The following is a 23,138-nucleotide window of genomic DNA, read 5'->3' as shown; positions in this document are numbered from 1 at the left end:
CGTGGTGGCCAGGCGGATGCGACCACGTTGACAGACTCAGCCGGCGGTGGCGGGCAGGGCGGCGCGCGCACCGCGCAGCACCCCGACAGCAATGAGCCGTGGTGGCAGCAGAATGAGGAGATGCAGCAGTAGCTGCTCTCGCGCATGACCATCGCGCTGCGACCTTCCCCTCCCTGGTCCGTTATTGGTTTTGACATTCCGTTTCGTACTCCAAACGTTACTAACGAGTTTGGTTCAAAGCCGGAGAGAAGGACGATGCGAAAATCACAGCTCATTGTCCTCTGAACTATCATGGGTGACAGCCAAACCTACAACATTACCACACTTAACGTCAATAGAATTCAAAGTGCGGTGAAACTCCGTTCGCTAAATGATTTCTTGTATGGTACCAGCGTTGACATTGCCCTCCTACAGGAGGTAGTCACAGCCTTAGAAGTGCCCGGTTACGTTCTTATTGATAACATCAATCTTCAGGATGCTGTAGGCACTGCCATCCTTCTGCGCGACGGTATACCCTTTACGGATGTGCAGCGGCTGCCCAGTGGTCGTGGCATTTCTCTTCGAGTGAATGGTGTGCAGATTGTTAACGTGTACGCCCCCTCAGGTAGCACTCATAAGAGAAATCGTTCAAAATTTTATAAAACCGAGGTTCCCATTCTTCTTAGCGGTTATCGTGAACATCTCATCCTTGGTGGTGACTTCAATTGTGTGCTCAATGACAGAGACCAAACTCCTAACACGAACAGATGTATCGAACTTGAACATTTAATTCATGGCATGCGTCTTCACGATACATGGGAACAACTGCACGGTGAACGGGTAGCGTACACCTTCGTAACCAGTCATTCTGCCAGTCGGCTGGATAGGATCTATGTGTCCGATGCCCTCCAGCGACACACTGTGAACTGTGACATAGCTCCTGTCAATATCTCCGACCATTGTGCATATCAGTGTTACCTCAACCTACACCGCCAGCCAATTTACCGCGGGAAGGGCTACTGGAAATTGAATGTCAGCCTTCTGCAGGATGCCCAACTTGAAGAGGAGGTGACCTTAACGTGGCAACAGCTCCAGCGGCACCGACGTCGTTACGCTAGCGTTCTACAGTGGTGGATTCAGTGTGCTAAGCCTAAATTACGCCTGACCGTCATGAGCTACGCCCGACAAAAAAGCTTTTGGCAGAAACAGACTATTGAATTTTATTATCGCTGTTTGAGAGAACTGTACAGTCGCACTAACAATCCTTCTCGAGACATCGACGTAAAGATCAAACGATATAAAGCGAAAATCACGGCGATACAACGCCAACGCATGCATGGCATCATCGTGCGAGCCCACCCTAAGGACGTTGCCGCCGAAGAACGGGCCTCTCTGTATCACATCCTGAGAACGACGAAACGGTGTAAAGCCATGTTGATTGAAGCCGTCGTTGATGACGCTGAGGATGCCATCACGAAGCAACGTGACATCATCTGGCACGTCTACGACTATTATAGTCAACTTTACAAGAAGCAACTCGTTGATGAACACACGTGCGAGGATTTTCTTAGGACCTTGAGCTGTCGCTTGTCACAACAGGATAATGCAAAGTTGGAATCTGTTTTCACACAGGACGAAATCCGACTGGCGGTTCACAGTGCAAAGAAAGGGAAATCACCAGGACCTGATGGTCTCAGCGCTGAGTTTTACGAGCGATACTGGAACGTCCTCGGTCCGACACTCCTCGAGATAGCGAATGAACTCTGGCACCTGGAAGTCATACCCAAGGCATTTACGGAAGGTATCATCCTGCCCTTACCGAAAAAAGGGAACAGCAGGAAGGTTGAAAACATGCGACCCATCACACTCCTGAATGCCGACTTCAAAATCATCACCAGATCGATTAAGCTAAGGATGCAAACCGTTATGTACAAGGTTTTAGGCAGTTACCAGTACAGTGCAGTGCAAGGTCGAAGTGCAATCTCAGCTGCCTGCGATTTGAGGGACATCATCTGTTCATATGCTGAAACTAAAGGACAGGGCGCTCTGATCTTTCTAGATTTTGAGAAGGCTTATGACCGTGTACGTCATGATTTCCTCTTTCAAAGCATGAAGAAACTAGGATTTGGACCTCATCTCATAGAATTAATTCGCAAACTTACTACAAACGCCTCTTCACGGATTCTCATTAATGGCCATTTTACAAAAGAAGTTTCCATCGAGCAGTCCATCCGCCAAGGATGTCCTCTCTCAATGATTTTGTACGCCATTGCAGTAGAGCCGCTCCTGAACAACTTAGTGCATAGCGGGATCGGGCTTAGCGTCGAGTCTGTCACTATCCCATGCATTGCGTATGCTGACGATATATGCGTAACTGTGTCATCATCGCAACAACTTCTGTCAGCAGCAACTCTTCTACAAACATTCACGTTTCTTTCAGGAGCAATACTCAATAGAACTAAAACCACAGTTTTGCAAATCGGTGGCGGTATCGGAGACATATCCCATGTTACCTGGTGCAAGGTAAAGGATTCTCACACAACCCTCGGTGTTACTTTTGAAGCCAAACCAGACAAATTCCTGACGAAGAACTGGTCACACATGCTTCAGAAATTACGTGCTGCTTTGATGCTTCACTCCGACCGTGACTTGAACATACTACAGAAAGTTAAGACCATCGAGATCGCCATTACAAGCAAGATGAATTATTTGGCGCAAATTCTTCCCATCTCCGACCACCTAGCCAAGAGTATACAACAAGCGTTATGTTGGTTTATTTTTAGGGGGCATATTTTCAAAGTTCAGTTCGATACCTTAACCTTACCTTCGTCCAAAGGTGGCCTTAACCTCATTAAAGTACACAAAAAATGTGTCACCCTGCTCCTAAATCGCATCAGGAAGGAGTTTCGTACCCGGAGGACCAGTCTCATCAGAAACCTCATTCAGCGGTGGAAACCTCATAGCTTGGACCCACCCGTTAATATCGCCGGCATTCCACTTTCTTACCGACATGTGCGACTATACTACATGGAAATGAGCTACATTCGACACAACATCGTCGATACCGGAAGCCTGACGAACAGGAAGCTTTATGACCTTCTCATGACAACAAACCACAGGAATCGTCTCGAAGAAAAATATCCACATATACATTGGAGTATAATATGGCGGAATGTGCACAACGACATGTTACCGTCACGCGTCATAGCAGACTGGTATCTCACAGTCAACGATAAAGTAGCAACGAATGAAAAGCTACATAAAATAGGCCTTCAACCAACGCCCAACTGTGACGCATGCGGAAGAGTCGATACGCTCCTTCATAGGTTCACTTGCGGACATGCAGAAGAAATTACAACATTCCTTCGTCAACGATTGTCAGTGATAGACCGTACGACGCCCAGTGGTGTAGAACTTTTAGAGATCACTCAGCCACAAAAACTGAGGTATCCACGAGCAAAAAACAACGCTACAACGTGGATCATGGGCCACACAGCATCGTTTATTATGCAGAATAGGCATGCTACTTTCCTAGACTATTATTCTTACATAGAAATTGAACACTTTAAAATAAGCCAACATTGTGACTACAGGAGGATATTTGGAAATATGCTGAAAATCATAATTAACGGTTAAATGCTTCAAATACAATATTTGGATAGTAGAGGTTGCCAGTTGCCTGTATGTCTGAATCCTATTTGCTTCCTGGGACTTTATTTCTTGCCGGAATTTTAAGATACTATTCAGATGCTCACCAATGCAGAAGGCATTTTTTTTCCTTCCCATTTTTCTCTCAACATTTTCCTTCTCTTGCAGAGCAGCGGAGCAACTTTCCTTTCGACAATGATGTGATAGTCTTTTGTGCACCTCAAGAAGACATTTACTTTCTTTTCTTATATTGCGCAACGGCAGCCTAGAACTCATAAATACTATGTTCATTCTATTTTCATTACAAATCGGAGCACACGTTTATTTTTCCCTTCCTAAAAAAAATAAAAAATAAAAAAAAGTTGGTAAAAAAAAGAAAAAAATTTAAAAAAAAAATAAAAAAGTTGGTAGAGCACTTACCCTCGTAAAAAAAAAAAAGAAAAGGTAGCTCAGTTGGTAGAGCTCTTGCCCGCGAAAGGCAAAGGTCCCGAGTTCGAGTCTCGGTCGGGCACTATAAATAAAAAAAAAATAAATAAATAAAAAAGATGGTAGAGCACTTGCCTGCGAAAGGCAAAGGTCAAAAAAAAAAAAAAAAAAAAGGTGGCCGAGTGGTTAAGGCGTTGGACTGCTAATCCAATGTGCTCTGCACGCGTGGGTTCGAATCCCATCCTCGTCGAAGAATTTTACGTAAAGCACGCGTTTGCGGTCACTCCTTCCCCATGCGAAACGCCTCTCAGTAGTAACAACGAAGCGTGTACGAGGCCGATAGCGTGTGTATGAAATACGAGACAAAAATGCTTACCAGATGAAAGCGCACAACATTCCATAGCGTATGCCCTTCGAATTAAACATCATTTCGAGATGTATAAGCCAATCAAACTTCGGCTCCAGCGAAGAGTATGTCGGTATCTGCGAACGACGAGTTCTTATTTATATTTAAGTGCATACCTGTCGCAGTCATTTTAACGTATCGAGCCTATAATAATCCATCTGTAGCACAACTGTCGCCTCTCGACAGTTTGCTTTGCGTCAGGCCGCCATATACAGAAGCGATTTGGCAGGGCCTACTGGAGAGACTTGACTTTGCAGACATCCGTCGCTAAGGGCCGCCCAAACACCAAGCTCCATCGCAAACAGCAGGACAATCTTGGGCTAGGACGAACGTCAAAACCTTGCAAGTAATATCAGTGTAGCGTATCGAGCTGTACGTTTCGTTGCAGTAAGTCGTGGGAAAGAATGCCCAGCACATTTCTCATGTGCATTAGACGACACTGCATGTCGATACAATGCTTATTCCTGCAGTAAATAAGTGGTCCGGTGATTTTGCCCCGATCGGATATCGACGTGGACGGATGCTGTCATTAAATGACTCGCGAGTGGGAGCTTGGTCGGCTGCACTGCAGCTGGGCATTAGACGTTAACACCGGCCCAGTACGATGTTTTGAAAGCGTTTTCGAATCGACAAATGTCTTCTTTCCGCAAGCGCTCGCCAAAGACACAGCTGTAGTTCCAGCAGACGAGGTGGCCGAGTGGTTAAGGCGTTGGACTGCTAATCCAATGTGCTCTGCACGCGTGGGTTCGAATCCCATCCTCGTCGAAGAATTTTACGTAAAGCACGCGTTTGCGGTCACTCCTTCCCCATGCGAAACGCCTCTCAGTAGTAACAACGAAGCGTGTACGAGGCCGATAGCGTGTGTATGAAATACGAGACAAAAATGCTTACCAGATGAAAGCGCACAACATTCCATAGCGTATGCCCTTCGAATTAAACATCATTTCGAGATGTATAAGCCAATCAAACTTCGGCTCCAGCGAAGAGTATGTCGGTATCTGCGAACGACGAGTTCTTATTTATATTTAAGTGCATACCTGTCGCAGTCATTTTAAAGTATCGAGCCTATAATAATCCATCTGTAGCACAACTGTCGCCTCTAGACAGTTTGCTTTGCGTCAGGCCGCCATATACAGAAGCGATTTGGCAGGGCCTACTGGAGAGACTTGACTTTGCAGACATCCGTCGCTAAGGGCCGCCCAAACACCAAGCTCCATCGCAAACAGCAGGACAATCTTGGGCTAGGACGAACGTCAAAACCTTGCAAGTAATATCAGTGTAGCGTATCGAGCTGTACGTTTCGTTGCAGTAAGTCGTGGGAAAGAATGCCCAGCACATTTCTCATGTGCATTAGACGACACTGCATGTCGATACAATGCTTATTCCTGCAGTAAATAAGTGGTCCGGTGATTTTGCCCCGATCGGATATCGACGTGGACGGATGCTGTCATTAAATGACTCGCGAGTGGGAGCTTGGTCGGCTGCACTGCAGCTGGGCATTAGACGTTAACACCGGCCCAGTACGATGTTTTGAAAGCGTTTTCGAATCGACAAATGTCTTCTTTCCGCAAGCGCTCGCCAAAGACACAGCTGTAGTTCCAGCAGACGAGGTGGCCGAGTGGTTAAGGCGTTGGACTGCTAATCCAATGTGCTCTGCACGCGTGGGTTCGAATCCCATCCTCGTCGAAGAATTTTACGTAAAGCACGCGTTTGCGGTCACTCCTTCCCCATGCGAAACGCCTCTCAGTAGTAACAACGAAGCGTGTACGAGGCCGATAGCGTGTGTATGAAATACGAGACAAAAATGCTTACCAGATGAAAGCGCACAACATTCCATAGCGTATGCCCTTCGAATTAAACATCATTTCGAGATGTATAAGCCAATCAAACTTCGGCTCCAGCGAAGAGTATGTCGGTATCTGCGAACGACGAGTTCTTATTTATATTTAAGTGCATACCTGTCGCAGTCATTTTAAAGTATCGAGCCTATAATAATCCATCTGTAGCACAACTGTCGCCTCTAGACAGTTTGCTTTGCGTCAGGCCGCCATATACAGAAGCGATTTGGCAGGGCCTACTGGAGAGACTTGACTTTGCAGACATCCGTCGCTAAGGGCCGCCCAAACACCAAGCTCCATCGCAAACAGCAGGACAATCTTGGGCTAGGACGAACGTCAAAACCTTGCAAGTAATATCAGTGTAGCGTATCGAGCTGTACGTTTCGTTGCAGTAAGTCGTGGGAAAGAATGCCCAGCACATTTCTCATGTGCATTAGACGACACTGCATGTCGATACAATGCTTATTCCTGCAGTAAATAAGTGGTCCGGTGATTTTGCCCCGATCGGATATCGACGTGGACGGATGCTGTCATTAAATGACTCGCGAGTGGGAGCTTGGTCGGCTGCACTGCAGCTGGGCATTAGACGTTAACACCGGCCCAGTACGATGTTTTGAAAGCGTTTTCGAATCGACAAATGTCTTCTTTCCGCAAGCGCTCGCCAAAGACACAGCTGTAGTTCCAGCAGACGAGGTGGCCGAGTGGTTAAGGCGTTGGACTGCTAATACAATGTGCTCTGCACGCGTGGGTTCGAATCCCATCCTCGTCGAAGAATTTTACGTAAAGCACGCGTTTGCGGTCACTCCTTCCCCATGCGAAACGCCTCTCAGTAGTAACAACGAAGCGTGTACGAGGCCGATAGCGTGTGTATGAAATACGAGACAAAAATGCTTACCAGATGAAAGCGCACAACATTCCATAGCGTATGCCCTTCGAATTAAACATCATTTCGAGATGTATAAGCCAATCAAACTTCGGCTCCAGCGAAGAGTATGTCGGTATCTGCGAACGACGAGTTCTTATTTATATTTAAGTGCATACCTGTCGCAGTCATTTTAAAGTATCGAGCCTATAATAATCCATCTGTAGCACAACTGTCGCCTCTAGACAGTTTGCTTTGCGTCAGGCCGCCATATACAGAAGCGATTTGGCAGGGCCTACTGGAGAGACTTGACTTTGCAGACATCCGTCGCTAAGGGCCGCCCAAACACCAAGCTCCATCGCAAACAGCAGGACAATCTTGGGCTAGGACGAACGTCAAAACCTTGCAAGTAATATCAGTGTAGCGTATCGAGCTGTACGTTTCGTTGCAGTAAGTCGTGGGAAAGAATGCCCAGCACATTTCTCATGTGCATTAGACGACACTGCATGTCGATACAATGCTTATTCCTGCAGTAAATATGTGGTCCGGTGATTTTGCCCCGATCGGATATCGACGTGGACGGATGCTGTCATTAAATGACTCGCGAGTGGGAGCTTGGTCGGCTGCACTGCAGCTGGGCATTAGACGTTAACACCGGCCCAGTACGATGTTTTGAAAGCGTTTTCGAATCGACAAATGTCTTCTTTCCGCAAGCGCTCGCCAAAGACACAGCTGTAGTTCCAGCAGACGAGGTGGCCGAGTGGTTAAGGCGTTGGACTGCTAATCCAATGTGCTCTGCACGCGTGGGTTCGAATCCCATCCTCGTCGAAGAATTTTACGTAAAGCACGCGTTTGCGGTCACTCCTTCCCCATGCGAAACGCCTCTCAGTAGTAACAACGAAGCGTGTACGAGGCCGATAGCGTGTGTATGAAATACGAGACAAAAATGCTTACCAGATGAAAGCGCACAACATTCCATAGCGTATGCCCTTCGAATTAAACATCATTTCGAGATGTATAAGCCAATCAAACTTCGGCTCCAGCGAAGAGTATGTCGGTATCTGCGAACGACGAGTTCTTATTTATATTTAAGTGCATACCTGTCGCAGTCATTTTAAAGTATCGAGCCTATAATAATCCATCTGTAGCACAACTGTCGCCTCTAGACAGTTTGCTTTGCGTCAGGCCGCCATATACAGAAGCGATTTGGCAGGGCCTACTGGAGAGACTTGACTTTGCAGACATCCGTCGCTAAGGGCCGCCCAAACACCAAGCTCCATCGCAAACAGCAGGACAATCTTGGGCTAGGACGAACGTCAAAACCTTGCAAGTAATATCAGTGTAGCGTATCGAGCTGTACGTTTCGTTGCAGTAAGTCGTGGGAAAGAATGCCCAGCACATTTCTCATGTGCATTAGACGACACTGCATGTCGATACAATGCTTATTCCTGCAGTAAATAAGTGGTCCGGTGATTTTGCCCCGATCGGATATCGACGTGGACGGATGCTGTCATTAAATGACTCGCGAGTGGGAGCTTGGTCGGCTGCACTGCAGCTGGGCATTAGACGTTAACACCGGCCCAGTACGATGTTTTGAAAGCGTTTTCGAATCGACAAATGTCTTCTTTCCGCAAGCGCTCGCCAAAGACACAGCTGTAGTTCCAGCAGACGAGGTGGCCGAGTGGTTAAGGCGTTGGACTGCTAATCCAATGTGCTCTGCACGCGTGGGTTCGAATCCCATCCTCGTCGAAGAATTTTACGTAAAGCACGCGTTTGCGGTCACTCCTTCCCCATGCGAAACGCCTCTCAGTAGTAACAACGAAGCGTGTACGAGGCCGATAGCGTGTGTATGAAATACGAGACCAAAATGCTTACCAGATGAAAGCGCACAACATTCCATAGCGTATGCCCTTCGAATTAAACATCATTTCGAGATGTATAAGCCAATCAAACTTCGGCTCCAGCGAAGAGTATGTCGGTATCTGCGAACGACGAGTTCTTATTTATATTTAAGTGCATACCTGTCGCAGTCATTTTAACGTATCGAGCCTATAATAATCCATCTGTAAACACCAAGCTCCATCGCAAACAGCAGGACAATCTTGGGCTAGGACGAACGTCAAAACCTTGCAAGTAATATCAGTGTAGCGTATCGAGCTGTACGTTTCGTTGCAGTAAGTCGTGGGAAAGAATGCCCAGCACATTTCTCATGTGCATTAGACGACACTGCATGTCGATACAATGCTTATTCCTGCAGTAAATAAGTGGTCCGGTGATTTTGCCCCGATCGGATATCGACGTGGACGGATGCTGTCATTAAATGACTCGCGAGTGGGAGCTTGGTCGGCTGCACTGCAGCTGGGCATTAGACGTTAACACCGGCCCAGTACGATGTTTTGAAAGCGTTTTCGAATCGACAAATGTCTTCTTTCCGCAAGCGCTCGCCAAAGACACAGCTGTAGTTCCAGCAGACGAGGTGGCCGAGTGGTTAAGGCGTTGGACTGCTAATCCAATGTGCTCTGCACGCGTGGGTTCGAATCCCATCCTCGTCGAAGAATTTTACGTAAAGCACGCGTTTGCGGTCACTCCTTCCCCATGCGAAACGCCTCTCAGTAGTAACAACGAAGCGTGTACGAGGCCGATAGCGTGTGTATGAAATACGAGACCAAAATGCTTACCAGATGAAAGCGCACAACATTCCATAGCGTATGCCCTTCGAATTAAACATCATTTCGAGATGTATAAGCCAATCAAACTTCGGCTCCAGCGAAGAGTATGTCGGTATCTGCGAACGACGAGTTCTTATTTATATTTAAGTGCATACCTGTCGCAGTCATTTTAACGTATCGAGCCTATAATAATCCATCTGTAAACACCAAGCTCCATCGCAAACAGCAGGACAATCTTGGGCTAGGACGAACGTCAAAACCTTGCAAGTAATATCAGTGTAGCGTATCGAGCTGTACGTTTCGTTGCAGTAAGTCGTGGGAAAGAATGCCCAGCACATTTCTCATGTGCATTAGACGACACTGCATGTCGATACAATGCTTATTCCTGCAGTAAATAAGTGGTCCGGTGATTTTGCCCCGATCGGATATCGACGTGGACGGATGCTGTCATTAAATGACTCGCGAGTGGGAGCTTGGTCGGCTGCACTGCAGCTGGGCATTAGACGTTAACACCGGCCCAGTACGATGTTTTGAAAGCGTTTTCGAATCGACAAATGTCTTCTTTCCGCAAGCGCTCGCCAAAGACACAGCTGTAGTTCCAGCAGACGAGGTGGCCGAGTGGTTAAGGCGTTGGACTGCTAATCCAATGTGCTCTGCACGCGTAGGTTCGAATCCCATCCTCGTCGAAGAATTTTACGTAAAGCACGCGTTTGCGGTCACTCCTTCCCCATGCGAAACGCCTCTCAGTAGTAACAACGAAGCGTGTACGAGGCCGATAGCGTGTGTATGAAATACGAGACAAAAATGCTTACCAGATGAAAGCGCACAACATTCCATAGCGTATGCCCTTCGAATTAAACATCATTTCGAGATGTATAAGCCAATCAAACTTCGGCTCCAGCGAAGAGTATGTCGGTATCTGCGAACGACGAGTTCTTATTTATATTTAAGTGCATACCTGTCGCAGTCATTTTAACGTATCGAGCCTATAATAATCCATCTGTAGCACAACTGTCGCCTCTCGACAGTTTGCTTTGCGTCAGGCCGCCATATACAGAAGCGATTTGGCAGGGCCTACTGGAGAGACTTGACTTTGCAGACATCCGTCGCTAAGGGCCGCCCAAACACCAAGCTCCATCGCAAACAGCAGGACAATCTTGGGCTAGGACGAACGTCAAAACCTTGCAAGTAATATCAGTGTAGCGTATCGAGCTGTACGTTTCGTTGCAGTAAGTCGTGGGAAAGAATGCCCAGCACATTTCTCATGTGCATTAGACGACACTGCATGTCGATACAATGCTTATTCCTGCAGTAAATAAGTGGTCCGGTGATTTTGCCCCGATCGGATATCGACGTGGACGGATGCTGTCATTAAATGACTCGCGAGTGGGAGCTTGGTCGGCTGCACTGCAGCTGGGCATTAGACGTTAACACCGGCCCAGTACGATGTTTTGAAAGCGTTTTCGAATCGACAAATGTCTTCTTTCCGCAAGCGCTCGCCAAAGACACAGCTGTAGTTCCAGCAGACGAGGTGGCCGAGTGGTTAAGGCGTTGGACTGCTAATCCAATGTGCTCTGCACGCGTGGGTTCGAATCCCATCCTCGTCGAAGAATTTTACGTAAAGCACGCGTTTGCGGTCACTCCTTCCCCATGCGAAACGCCTCTCAGTAGTAACAACGAAGCGTGTACGAGGCCGATAGCGTGTGTATGAAATACGAGACAAAAATGCTTACCAGATGAAAGCGCACAACATTCCATAGCGTATGCCCTTCGAATTAAACATCATTTCGAGATGTATAAGCCAATCAAACTTCGGCTCCAGCGAAGAGTATGTCGGTATCTGCGAACGACGAGTTCTTATTTATATTTAAGTGCATACCTGTCGCAGTCATTTTAACGTATCGAGCCTATAATAATCCATCTGTAGCACAACTGTCGCCTCTCGACAGTTTGCTTTGCGTCAGGCCGCCATATACAGAAGCGATTTGGCAGGGCCTACTGGAGAGACTTGACTTTGCAGACATCCGTCGCTAAGGGCCGCCCAAACACCAAGCTCCATCGCAAACAGCAGGACAATCTTGGGCTAGGACGAACGTCAAAACCTTGCAAGTAATATCAGTGTAGCGTATCGAGCTGTACGTTTCGTTGCAGTAAGTCGTGGGAAAGAATGCCCAGCACATTTCTCATGTGCATTAGACGACACTGCATGTCGATACAATGCTTATTCCTGCAGTAAATAAGTGGTCCGGTGATTTTGCCCCGATCGGATATCGACGTGGACGGATGCTGTCATTAAATGACTCGCGAGTGGGAGCTTGGTCGGCTGCACTGCAGCTGGGCATTAGACGTTAACACCGGCCCAGTACGATGTTTTGAAAGCGTTTTCGAATCGACAAATGTCTTCTTTCCGCAAGCGCTCGCCAAAGACACAGCTGTAGTTCCAGCAGACGAGGTGGCCGAGTGGTTAAGGCGTTGGACTGCTAATCCAATGTGCTCTGCACGCGTGGGTTCGAATCCCATCCTCGTCGAAGAATTTTACGTAAAGCACGCGTTTGCGGTCACTCCTTCCCCATGCGAAACGCCTCTCAGTAGTAACAACGAAGCGTGTACGAGGCCGATAGCGTGTGTATGAAATACGAGACAAAAATGCTTACCAGATGAAAGCGCACAACATTCCATAGCGTATGCCCTTCGAATTAAACATCATTTCGAGATGTATAAGCCAATCAAACTTCGGCTCCAGCGAAGAGTATGTCGGTATCTGCGAACGACGAGTTCTTATTTATATTTAAGTGCATACCTGTCGCAGTCATTTTAACGTATCGAGCCTATAATAATCCATCTGTAGCACAACTGTCGCCTCTCGACAGTTTGCTTTGCGTCAGGCCGCCATATACAGAAGCGATTTGGCAGGGCCTACTGGAGAGACTTGACTTTGCAGACATCCGTCGCTAAGGGCCGCCCAAACACCAAGCTCCATCGCAAACAGCAGGACAATCTTGGGCTAGGACGAACGTCAAAACCTTGCAAGTAATATCAGTGTAGCGTATCGAGCTGTACGTTTCGTTGCAGTAAGTCGTGGGAAAGAATGCCCAGCACATTTCTCATGTGCATTAGACGACACTGCATGTCGATACAATGCTTATTCCTGCAGTAAATAAGTGGTCCGGTGATTTTGCCCCGATCGGATATCGACGTGGACGGATGCTGTCATTAAATGACTCGCGAGTGGGAGCTTGGTCGGCTGCATTGCAGCTGGGCATTAGACGTTAACACCGGCCCAGTACGATGTTTTGAAAGCGTTTTCGAATCGACAAATGTCTTCTTTCCGCAAGCGCTCGCCAAAGACACAGCTGTAGTTCCAGCAGACGAGGTGGCCGAGTGGTTAAGGCGTTGGACTGCTAATACAATGTGCTCTGCACGCGTGGGTTCGAATCCCATCCTCGTCGAAGAATTTTACGTAAAGCACGCGTTTGCGGTCACTCCTTCCCCATGCGAAACGCCTCTCAGTAGTAACAACGAAGCGTGTACGAGGCCGATAGCGTGTGTATGAAATACGAGACAAAAATGCTTACCAGATGAAAGCGCACAACATTCCATAGCGTATGCCCTTCGAATTAAACATCATTTCGAGATGTATAAGCCAATCAAACTTCGGCTGCAGCGAAGAGTATGTCGGTATCTGCGAACGACGAGTTCTTATTTATATTTAAGTGCATACCTGTCGCAGTCATTTTAACGTATCGAGCCTATAATAATCCATCTGTAGCACAACTGTCGCCTCTCGACAGTTTGCTTTGCGTCAGGCCGCCATATACAGAAGCGATTTGGCAGGGCCTACTGGAGAGACTTGACTTTGCAGACATCCATCGCTAAGGGCCGCCCAAACACCAAGCTCCATCGCAAACAGCAGGACAATCTTGGGCTAGGACGAACGTCAAAACCTTGCAAGTAATATCAGTGTAGCGTATCGAGCTGTACGTTTCGTTGCAGTAAGTCGTGGGAAAGAATGCCCAGCACATTTCTCATGTGCATTAGACGACACTGCATGTCGATACAATGCTTATTCCTGCAGTAAATAAGTGGTCCGGTGATTTTGCCCCGATCGGATATCGACGTGGACGGATGCTGTCATTAAATGACTCGCGAGTGGGAGCTTGGTCGGCTGCACTGCAGCTGGGCATTAGACGTTAACACCGGCCCAATACGATGTTTTGAAAGGGTTTTCGAATCGACAAATGTCTTCTTTCCGCAAGCGCTCGCCAAAGACACAGCTGTAGTTCCAGCAGACGAGGTGGCCGAGTGGTTAAGGCGTTGGACTGCTAATCCAATGTGCTCTGCACGCGTGGGTTCGAATCCCATCCTCGTCGAAGAATTTTACGTAAAGCACGCGTTTGCGGTCACTCCTTCCCCATGCGAAACGCCTCTCAGTAGTAACAACGAAGCGTGTACGAGGCCGATAGCGTGTGTATGAAATACGAGACAAAAATGCTTACCAGATGAAAGCGCACAACATTCCATAGCGTATGCCCTTCGAATTAAACATCATTTCGAGATGTATAAGCCAATCAAACTTCGGCTGCAGCGAAGAGTATGTCGGTATCTGCGAACGACGAGTTCTTATTTATATTTAAGTGCATACCTGTCGCAGTCATTTTAACGTATCGAGCCTATAATAATCCATCTGTAGCACAACTGTCGCCTCTCGACAGTTTGCTTTGCGTCAGGCCGCCATATACAGAAGCGATTTGGCAGGGCCTACTGGAGAGACTTGACTTTGCAGACATCCATCGCTAAGGGCCGCCCAAACACCAAGCTCCATCGCAAACAGCAGGACAATCTTGGGCTAGGACGAACGTCAAAACCTTGCAAGTAATATCAGTGTAGCGTATCGAGCTGTACGTTTCGTTGCAGTAAGTCGTGGGAAAGAATGCCCAGCACATTTCTCATGTGCATTAGACGACACTGCATGTCGATACAATGCTTATTCCTGCAGTAAATAAGTGGTCCGGTGATTTTGCCCCGATCGGATATCGACGTGGACGGATGCTGTCATTAAATGACTCGCGAGTGGGAGCTTGGTCGGCTGCACTGCAGCTGGGCATTAGACGTTAACACCGGCCCAATACGATGTTTTGAAAGGGTTTTCGAATCGACAAATGTCTTCTTTCCGCAAGCGCTCGCCAAAGACACAGCTGTAGTTCCAGCAGACGAGGTGGCCGAGTGGTTAAGGCGTTGGACTGCTAATCCAATGTGCTCTGCACGCGTGGGTTCGAATCCCATCCTCGTCGAAGAATTTTACGTAAAGCACGCGTTTGCGGTCACTCCTTCCCCATGCGAAACGCCTCTCAGTAGTAACAACGAAGCGTGTACGAGGCCGATAGCGTGTGTATGAAATACGAGACAAAAATGCTTACCAGATGAAAGCGCACAACATTCCATAGCGTATGCCCTTCGAATTAAACATCATTTCGAGATGTATAAGCCAATCAAACTTCGGCTGCAGCGAAGAGTATGTCGGTATCTGCGAACGACGAGTTCTTATTTATATTTAAGTGCATACCTGTCGCAGTCATTTTAACGTATCGAGCCTATAATAATCCATCTGTAGCACAACTGTCGCCTCTCGACAGTTTGCTTTGCGTCAGGCCGCCATATACAGAAGCGATTTGGCAGGGCCTACTGGAGAGACTTGACTTTGCAGACATCCGTCGCTAAGGGCCGCCCAAACACCAAGCTCCATCGCAAACAGCAGGACAATCTTGGGCTAGGACGAACGTCAAAACCTTGCAAGTAATATCAGTGTAGCGTATCGAGCTGTACGTTTCGTTGCAGTAAGTCGTGGGAAAGAATGCCCAGCACATTTCTCATGTGCATTAGACGACACTGCATGTCGATACAATGCTTATTCCTGCAGTAAATAAGTGGTCCGGTGATTTTGCCCCGATCGGATATCGACGTGGACGGATGCTGTCATTAAATGACTCGCGAGTGGGAGCTTGGTCGGCTGCACTGCAGCTGGGCATTAGACGTTAACACCGGCCCAGTACGATGTTTTGAAAGCGTTTTCGAATCGACAAATATCTTCTTTCCGCAAGCGCTCGCCAAAGACACAGCTGTAGTTCCAGCAGACGAGGTGGCCGAGTGGTTAAGGCGTTGGACTGCTAATCCAATGTGCTCTGCACGCGTGGGTTCGAATCCCATCCTCGTCGAAGAATTTTACGTAAAGCACGCGTTTGCGGTCACTCCTTCCCCATGCGAAACGCCTCTCAGTAGTAACAACGAAGCGTGTACGAGGCCGATAGCGTGTGTATGAAATACGAGACAAAAATGCTTACCAGATGAAAGCGCACAACATTCCATAGCGCATTCTGGCTTTAGCCGTCGCCGCGGTCGGACGTGCTTGTTGTTTACTCCGCGTACGTTAGCGCTATCGCCGGTGTTTGGTGTTTACGTGAAGTTCGCTGTACATTTTCGCTGTTATTTTTTGAGTGGTGTCTCTGATAAGTGTTTTTATAGTGCTTTCGTCCGTTCCACGTCTCGTGCTTCGCCGCAATTTCGGTTGTTGCCGGAATTTCGTCGGAACCGACGACCATGTCTGACACCGTCAGGAAGAATACTTTAGTCTTCTCGTTCGAGAAAGAAACACGGCCGGTCCAACCCACTGCGCTGGAAATCCACGATTGGCTGACTGAGGTAATCGGTATAAATTCTGACTCTGTTCATACCACGCAATTAGATGCTGAAAAATACTGTGTTTTTGTTAAATTTCTGAACTCAGTGACAGTCGATAAGTTGCTTGCAAAATGGGGTAATTCCGTCGAATTTGTTCATCGAGACGGTTCAAAAAGTAATGTCTCTGTACGAAAAGCTGATATCATGTACACCAATGTCAGGATTTTGAATGTTCCAATTGAAATTGATAATCAGTTGATCAAGGACGCTCTATCTAAATATGGCGAAGTTAAATCTATCTATAACGAAAGATGGTCGAAGCTATACAAGATACAGTGTTTTAATGGCATTAGATCCGTTGAAATGGAGGTGAAAGCCAAAATTCCGTCCCATATATCCGTTGCAGGCCATAAAGCACATGTTGTGTATTCTGGTCAGGAGCGCACGTGCAATATTTGCAATGAGACAGGTCATTTCCGACAAGATTGTCCGCGCCGTGTTTTTGTTCTTCGGAACAATCTAACACAGCGTCAAAAACTGACCCTCAGCGATGTCTTACCAAATAGCACTTCCCTTCTTTCGGTTAACGACAGTGGTGCATGTACTTCTGCAGTGCCCGCCATAACTACTACGGAGTTCCCTCCCCTGAGCGTCATTACATCACACCCTTCTGTTCCCGATTGCGATCTCCAGAATAAGAAGCGACCGTTGGAAATGACCGATGACGGCTCGGACGGCGAGTCCGCCCGTAATTCGCCTTCCACCCGCAAGCAGAAGCAGTGTAATGCGGATGTGCTCGAGGAAACAAACAGTACATGTATTGACGTGACGACAGCCGCTGAGGCAACCCGGCCGCTGTCGGCGGCTGAACGGGTACAAACGGTCCACGGAGGGGACGCAGTAACGATTGTCGCGGAGACGGAAGAGGCGCACTCCGAAGCACAAGAGGTGACGGAGCGGAACCCAACTCAAGAATTTACAGACCCACAAACCGCCGACTCAGTCAGTGCTCTGGAGCTAGTGACGGAAGAACAAGGAAATGGCACTCGTAAAAAGGACGCTGTTGAGACAGCTTTGGTCACAACGGTGGTAAAGATAGACAATCCGAATGACGGCGCGTTGAACCAAGATGTCCGAAGACGCCAACTCAAACTGCAACCTAATCTCAAAGCTTCCCGTAACCAAAGCAAACAACAACCAGCACAAGAGGAAGCGACGGCCAAGAACGTCTTGTATGAAATCATCACGGAAAGACCTAAGGAGGTACCTTCAAGTGACATTAGTGATGCAAAGCCCCTCGGTAAAACTAAAACCCGAGATGTTCGGAATCCTGCACCAAAATGAGGCTGTAAGATGAAAAAACAAAAAAGGATTTTGTTGAACCAGTTTCATTTCTAATTGTACTACTGTCTTAGTCATATTTCAGAGGAACCAGATGAAGTGTTTACCGAGCTTCAAATACTGACTATTCTTTTAGATGTTTGTTTAAGCAGAGTCGTTTCTCCCTTCTAGGAGCTGCACATCTCTTTTTTTCTTTTTTTTTATTAATATTTTGTTATCTTCTTAATCACTTATTTACTTTTTATGCAAACTAAATGTCCCAGGCATATACAATTACGACTATCAATATTAACAGGATTACATCCGTGACTAAAGTTACAGCGCTCAAGGATTATTTATATGAGTCAGGGACGGACATTGCTTTCCTACAGGAAGTAGTGCTGACTAATCTTACAGTGCCTGTATATTTGGCGATTTTAAATGTCTCACTTGACACCAACGTCGGTACAGCAATTTTAGTCAGGGAGGGGATTCCTGTCTCGGATATCGAGAGGTTGGACTCCGGCAGAGCGATAGGTATAAAAGTCTTTGGTTCTACCCTTATCAATCTGTATGCCCCTTCTGGCACATCTAATAGAATGGGAAGAGCACAGTTCTATAAAGAAGAAATCATTTATTTAATACGGAAAAACCCAAAAGATCTTATAATAGGCGGTGATTTTAATTGTGTGATAAATAAGAAAGACCAGGTTCCGAATTTCAATACCTGCAATGAACTGAAGCGTTTCGTCACTGTTTTACAGCTTAAAGATGCTTGGGAAATAATGTATCCCACATTTGTGGCATTTACATTCCTAGGTCCTCACTCACGTAGCAGGATCGACAGACTCTACATATCGCAAAGTCTAGTTAGCTCCTTCATTAAAGCAGAGACGATTCCAGTTTACTTTTCTGATCATAGCTCCGTGCTAGCTTCCATCAACCTTACTGCGCAACCCACTCGCCGTTTTAGAAGTTCATGGCACCTTAATACGTCACTGATGCAGGACGACGGATTAGAAGAAAGTTTGACAGAAGCGTGGGCATTGTGCCTCCGCTCTGCAGATAGACACGTCTCAGTACTAGACTGGTGGTGCAACAGGGCAAAGCCTAAACTGAGAAAAGTTCTCATCCAGTATAGTGTACAACGATCGAAAGACTTGAAAAATTCCATAGAATTTTATTATACCATGCTGCGAAATTTATATGAGCAGGCAAACACTTCCAACGTCCGTCTGGCAGATATCAAGCAAACTAAGGCCAAATTGCTCAGTCTTAAAAGACAGCAGATGGAGGGTCTGAAATTACAATCCAAGGCTAAGACAGTCGTGGAGGATGAACATGCTTCCTTGTACCATCTACTGAAGCACGAAAGAAACAGGAGACGCACCTTCATTGATGGACTTCAGTCTGAAACTGGCGAGACACTCACGACTCAGAGAGACATCGTCAATGCAGTGCACAAATATTACGAAGACCTATACACTGCCAACCCGGTATGTGAAGAGTCCTTCGATGAGTTCCTTAGTTACATAGCTCCACAGGTCTCGGACGAGGAAAACGAAGACCTTCTCCTTGAGTGTACTAACGAAGATATCCACAGAATCATCTGCAAATCTCCTCTGAGGAAATCGCCGGGACCGGATGGTTTGCCTGTTGAATTTTATAAACGATACTGGCCACTGATTGGTGACATGTTTACCCGAATCACGAACGAGGTGCTTCAGGGAAAGCATTTACCTGCTGTTTTCAAAGAGAGCACAATAGTACTAATCCCAAAAAATGCTGCAAAAAGAAACCTCAACAACTTTCGTCCTATCTCCCTGTTAAACTCCGATTATAAAATCATCGGCAGAATTTTAAACAACAGACTCTCACAGTTGGCCAAAAAGATAGTAAGTCCATACCAGTCCTGTGTGCCTACCAAGAGCATTTTCAAAAGCATAGCTGAATATAGAGATATAATTGCAATCACTGCTGTGACCACCATAAAATGTGCTATCATGTTTATTGACTTCCAGAAAGCATTTGATCGTGTGGATCATAGATTCCTTAGTGCCACACTGAACAAAATAGGTTTTAATGAGCGAGTCGTAAGTGTGATCAGAAATGTTGCAACAGGCATCAGCGCTTGTATATCAGTTAACTGCCAGAGGACAAAGCAGATTCAGATCAGGCGCGGCGTTCCTCAAGGAAGCCCCCTCTCCATGTTCCTATTCGTGCTTTCATTAGAACCTTTCCTCCGCAGTGTTCATGCCACTCTAACTGGCATCACATTATCTGGTCACCGAACAGTCATAAACGCCTATGCCGATGATGTCGGAGTCGTCCTGCGAAATCCCGACGACATTTTGAAATTGGAAACGCTAATTAAAAAATACTGTAGAGTCTCCGGAGCAGGTGTCAACGCAAACAAAAGCAAACTCCTAAACCTGCGGGGTTTTCAACATACCACCTTAGCCTGGGCCACAATGGTCACCCAATGCAAAGCACTAGGAATAACACTGACACCTTGTCCGTTAAAAATGGCAGCTATCAATTGGAGAAATACGTCGGGACAACTTCTTGGAACAACAAGGGAAAACCTCCACCGTAACATGAACCAAGTTCAGAGGGTGATTTTCATTAACCACTGCATTCTCTCCAGGAGTTACTTTATAGCACAGATCTTCCCACTACCGAAAATGATTGGAAAAAAGATAATGTCTACCGTTGCCAGCTATCTTTGGAGAGGGGATATATTCAGAGTCGACGCAAAAACTGCGACCTTAGATCCCAGGAATGGAGGTTTGGGGTTAGTTGACATCAGAAATAAGGCGTCTGCGCTTTTTATAAAAAGGACCGCCACTATCCTTAGCGACCACGCTGATAGCATTACAACTAAATTATTTGAAGTTGTCAGACCTGCCAGTTTACAGGCGCCGGTAAATGTGCAAAAAATAAATAACCGGCTCCAGTACGTTCGTGTATATTTTGTGGAATTCAGCTATCTCGGCGGTGTCATCATCAACTCACGACGGATCACGGCCCGCGATATTCTGTGCCATCGAAAGAAAATGGAGGGGAGAAACAAATTGGAAAGTAAATACCCACACACTGATTGGGACACCATATGGAAAAATATTAATATGCGTGGTCTACCATCGGACGTCAAGTCAGCGTGGTATAAAACAGTGAATGAGACCGTAAGCACCAATGAAAGGTTACATGCAATCGGCGTTAGCGACACGAACCTATGTCTCAAATGTAAATTGATCGACACGTTAGTGCACAGATTCACGTGCGGTGGCAATCTACAACTCTGTAATTGGATTAGGGAACAACTGGCTTTTCTTACGAGATCTTCGATGGAAAATTTTCCCCCTGTTACTTTCCTCAGGCCTCAGACTTGCTATTTTCCAGCAGCAAAAAACAACTCGGTCCATTGGTTAATGGGACACTATGTGAATTACGTAATTAATCACCTGGGAAATGACAATTCCACTGATTTTTACATGTACTTGAAGTGTGCTTTTTATAACGCCCTGAAATATAAAGACCACAAGAAAAACTACGGCAATATGCTTAAAATTGTATTCGAGCGACTGGGCATTGGTTGACAAGCCAACGAGATAAACAAAAATCGTTTATTTAAGCGAAACGACGCTTAAACAAAAAACAATTAGGGAGAAGTACAATTTTACAGTTTCATATTACAATCACTTATCCTCTGCTGGCAAAGAAGGCTATTTTGTTTATTGCACAGAAGAAGCCGAAGCCGAAAGCCAGTATCGCAGGGTTAAAGATAAATTGTTTTCTTATACATTCATTTTATGACTGAGAAGGAAGTCTCATTTGTTTCCATGGAAGGGAACATACTTTTTTATTATTATTATTAATCTCAAGAAGGAAAGGAGGCTATGGAATTAGTGCCTTAACATAAAATTCCTTCTTCACATTCCATGAAGATTTTTCTTTTACAATAAAAAAAATAACAAACAAACAAAAAAAAAATAATAATAACAATAAAAAAACTAAACAGAAATTAAAAAAATAATATACAGGTTCAGGGTCCACTACTTCCTACAACTTTATTATATAAAAAAAAAAAAAAAAATAGCGTATGCCCTTCGAATTAAACATCATTTCGAGATGTATAAGCCAATCAAACTTCGGCTCCAGCGAACAGTATGTCGGTATCTGCGAACGACGAGTTCTTATTTATATTTAAGTGCACACCTGTCGCAGTCATTTTAACGTATCGAGCCTATAATAATCCATCTGTAGCACAACTGTCGCCTCTCGACAGTTTGCTTTGCGTCAGGCCGCCATATACAGAAGCGATTTGGCAGGGCCTACTGGAGAGACTTGACTTTGCAGACATCCGTCGCTAAGGGCCGCCCAAACACCAAGCTCCATCGCAAACAGCAGGACAATCTTGGGCTAGGACGAACGTCAAAACCTTGCAAGTAATATCAGTGTAGCGTATCGAGCTGTACGTTTCGTTGCAGTAAGTCGTGGGAAAGAATGCCCAGCACATTTCTCATGTGCATTAGACGACACTGCATGTCGATACAATGCCTATTCCTGCAGTAAATAAGTGGTCCGGTGATTTTGCCCCGATCGGATATCGACGTGGACGGATGCTGTCATTAAATGACTCGCGAGTGGGAGCTTGGTCGGCTGCACTGCAGCTGGGCATTAGACGTTAACACCGGCCCAGTACGATGTTTTGAAAGCGTTTTCGAATCGACAAATGTCTTCTTTCCGCAAGCGCTCGCCAAAGACACAGCTGTAGTTCCAGCAGACGAGGTGGCCGAGTGGTTAAGGCGTTGGACTGCTAATCCAATGTGCTCTGCACGCGTGGGTTCGAATCCCATCCTCGTCGAAGAATTTTACGTAAAGCACGCGTTTGCGGTCACTCCTTCCCCATGCGAAACGCCTCTCAGTAGTAACAACGAAGCGTGTACGAGGCCGATAGCGTGTGTATGAAATACGAGACAAAAATGCTTACCAGATGAAAGCGCACAACATTCCATAGCGTATGCCCTTCGAATTAAACATCATTTCGAGATGTATAAGCCAATCAAACTTCGGCTCCAGCGAAGAGTATGTCGGTATCTGCGAACGACGAGTTCTTATTTATATTTAAGTGCATACCTGTCGCAGTCATTTTAACGTATCGAGCGTATAATAATCCATCTGTAGCACAACTGTCGCCTCTCGACAGTTTGCTTTGCGTCAGGCCGCCATATACAGAAGCGATTTGGCAGGGCCTACTGGAGAGACTTGACTTTGCAGACATCCGTCGCTAAGGGCCGCCCAAACACCAAGCT

The 23,138-nt window shown here is 46.4% G+C and overlaps 15 non-coding genes across 15 annotated transcripts; all 15 read left to right on the top strand.

Moving 5' to 3' along the window:
• Positions 1-4,221: 4,221 nt before the first annotated feature.
• On the top strand, positions 4,222-4,303 carry Trnas-gcu (transfer RNA serine (anticodon GCU)). Its single transcript has one exon. It is a non-coding gene; the product is annotated as a tRNA-Ser (tRNA).
• An 839-nt stretch (positions 4,304-5,142) lies between these two features.
• On the top strand, positions 5,143-5,224 carry Trnas-gcu (transfer RNA serine (anticodon GCU)). Its single transcript has one exon. It is a non-coding gene; the product is annotated as a tRNA-Ser (tRNA).
• An 839-nt stretch (positions 5,225-6,063) lies between these two features.
• Positions 6,064-6,145, top strand: Trnas-gcu (transfer RNA serine (anticodon GCU)). The gene has a single exon. It is a non-coding gene; the product is annotated as a tRNA-Ser (tRNA).
• An 839-nt stretch (positions 6,146-6,984) lies between these two features.
• Trnas-gcu (transfer RNA serine (anticodon GCU)) lies at positions 6,985-7,066 on the top strand. Its single transcript has one exon. It is a non-coding gene; the product is annotated as a tRNA-Ser (tRNA).
• An 839-nt stretch (positions 7,067-7,905) lies between these two features.
• On the top strand, positions 7,906-7,987 carry Trnas-gcu (transfer RNA serine (anticodon GCU)). Its single transcript has one exon. It is a non-coding gene; the product is annotated as a tRNA-Ser (tRNA).
• An 839-nt stretch (positions 7,988-8,826) lies between these two features.
• Trnas-gcu (transfer RNA serine (anticodon GCU)) lies at positions 8,827-8,908 on the top strand. Its single transcript has one exon. It is a non-coding gene; the product is annotated as a tRNA-Ser (tRNA).
• A 721-nt stretch (positions 8,909-9,629) lies between these two features.
• On the top strand, positions 9,630-9,711 carry Trnas-gcu (transfer RNA serine (anticodon GCU)). The gene has a single exon. It is a non-coding gene; the product is annotated as a tRNA-Ser (tRNA).
• Positions 9,712-10,432: 721 nt separating this feature from the next.
• Trnas-gcu (transfer RNA serine (anticodon GCU)) lies at positions 10,433-10,514 on the top strand. The gene has a single exon. It is a non-coding gene; the product is annotated as a tRNA-Ser (tRNA).
• Positions 10,515-11,353: 839 nt separating this feature from the next.
• Positions 11,354-11,435, top strand: Trnas-gcu (transfer RNA serine (anticodon GCU)). The gene has a single exon. It is a non-coding gene; the product is annotated as a tRNA-Ser (tRNA).
• An 839-nt stretch (positions 11,436-12,274) lies between these two features.
• On the top strand, positions 12,275-12,356 carry Trnas-gcu (transfer RNA serine (anticodon GCU)). Its single transcript has one exon. It is a non-coding gene; the product is annotated as a tRNA-Ser (tRNA).
• Positions 12,357-13,195: 839 nt separating this feature from the next.
• On the top strand, positions 13,196-13,277 carry Trnas-gcu (transfer RNA serine (anticodon GCU)). Its single transcript has one exon. It is a non-coding gene; the product is annotated as a tRNA-Ser (tRNA).
• An 839-nt stretch (positions 13,278-14,116) lies between these two features.
• Trnas-gcu (transfer RNA serine (anticodon GCU)) lies at positions 14,117-14,198 on the top strand. The gene has a single exon. It is a non-coding gene; the product is annotated as a tRNA-Ser (tRNA).
• An 839-nt stretch (positions 14,199-15,037) lies between these two features.
• On the top strand, positions 15,038-15,119 carry Trnas-gcu (transfer RNA serine (anticodon GCU)). The gene has a single exon. It is a non-coding gene; the product is annotated as a tRNA-Ser (tRNA).
• Positions 15,120-15,958: 839 nt separating this feature from the next.
• On the top strand, positions 15,959-16,040 carry Trnas-gcu (transfer RNA serine (anticodon GCU)). Its single transcript has one exon. It is a non-coding gene; the product is annotated as a tRNA-Ser (tRNA).
• Positions 16,041-22,608: 6,568 nt separating this feature from the next.
• On the top strand, positions 22,609-22,690 carry Trnas-gcu (transfer RNA serine (anticodon GCU)). Its single transcript has one exon. It is a non-coding gene; the product is annotated as a tRNA-Ser (tRNA).
• The last annotated feature ends 448 nt before the right edge of the window (positions 22,691-23,138 follow it).

Source organism: Schistocerca gregaria, chromosome 2 (genome assembly GCF_023897955.1).
Source record: "Schistocerca gregaria isolate iqSchGreg1 chromosome 2, iqSchGreg1.2, whole genome shotgun sequence".
In the NCBI taxonomy this organism is placed as follows: Eukaryota; Metazoa; Arthropoda; class Insecta; order Orthoptera; family Acrididae; genus Schistocerca; species Schistocerca gregaria.
Note: the sequence above shows the minus strand (reverse complement) of the source record. Positions and strands in the feature narration are given on the sequence as shown.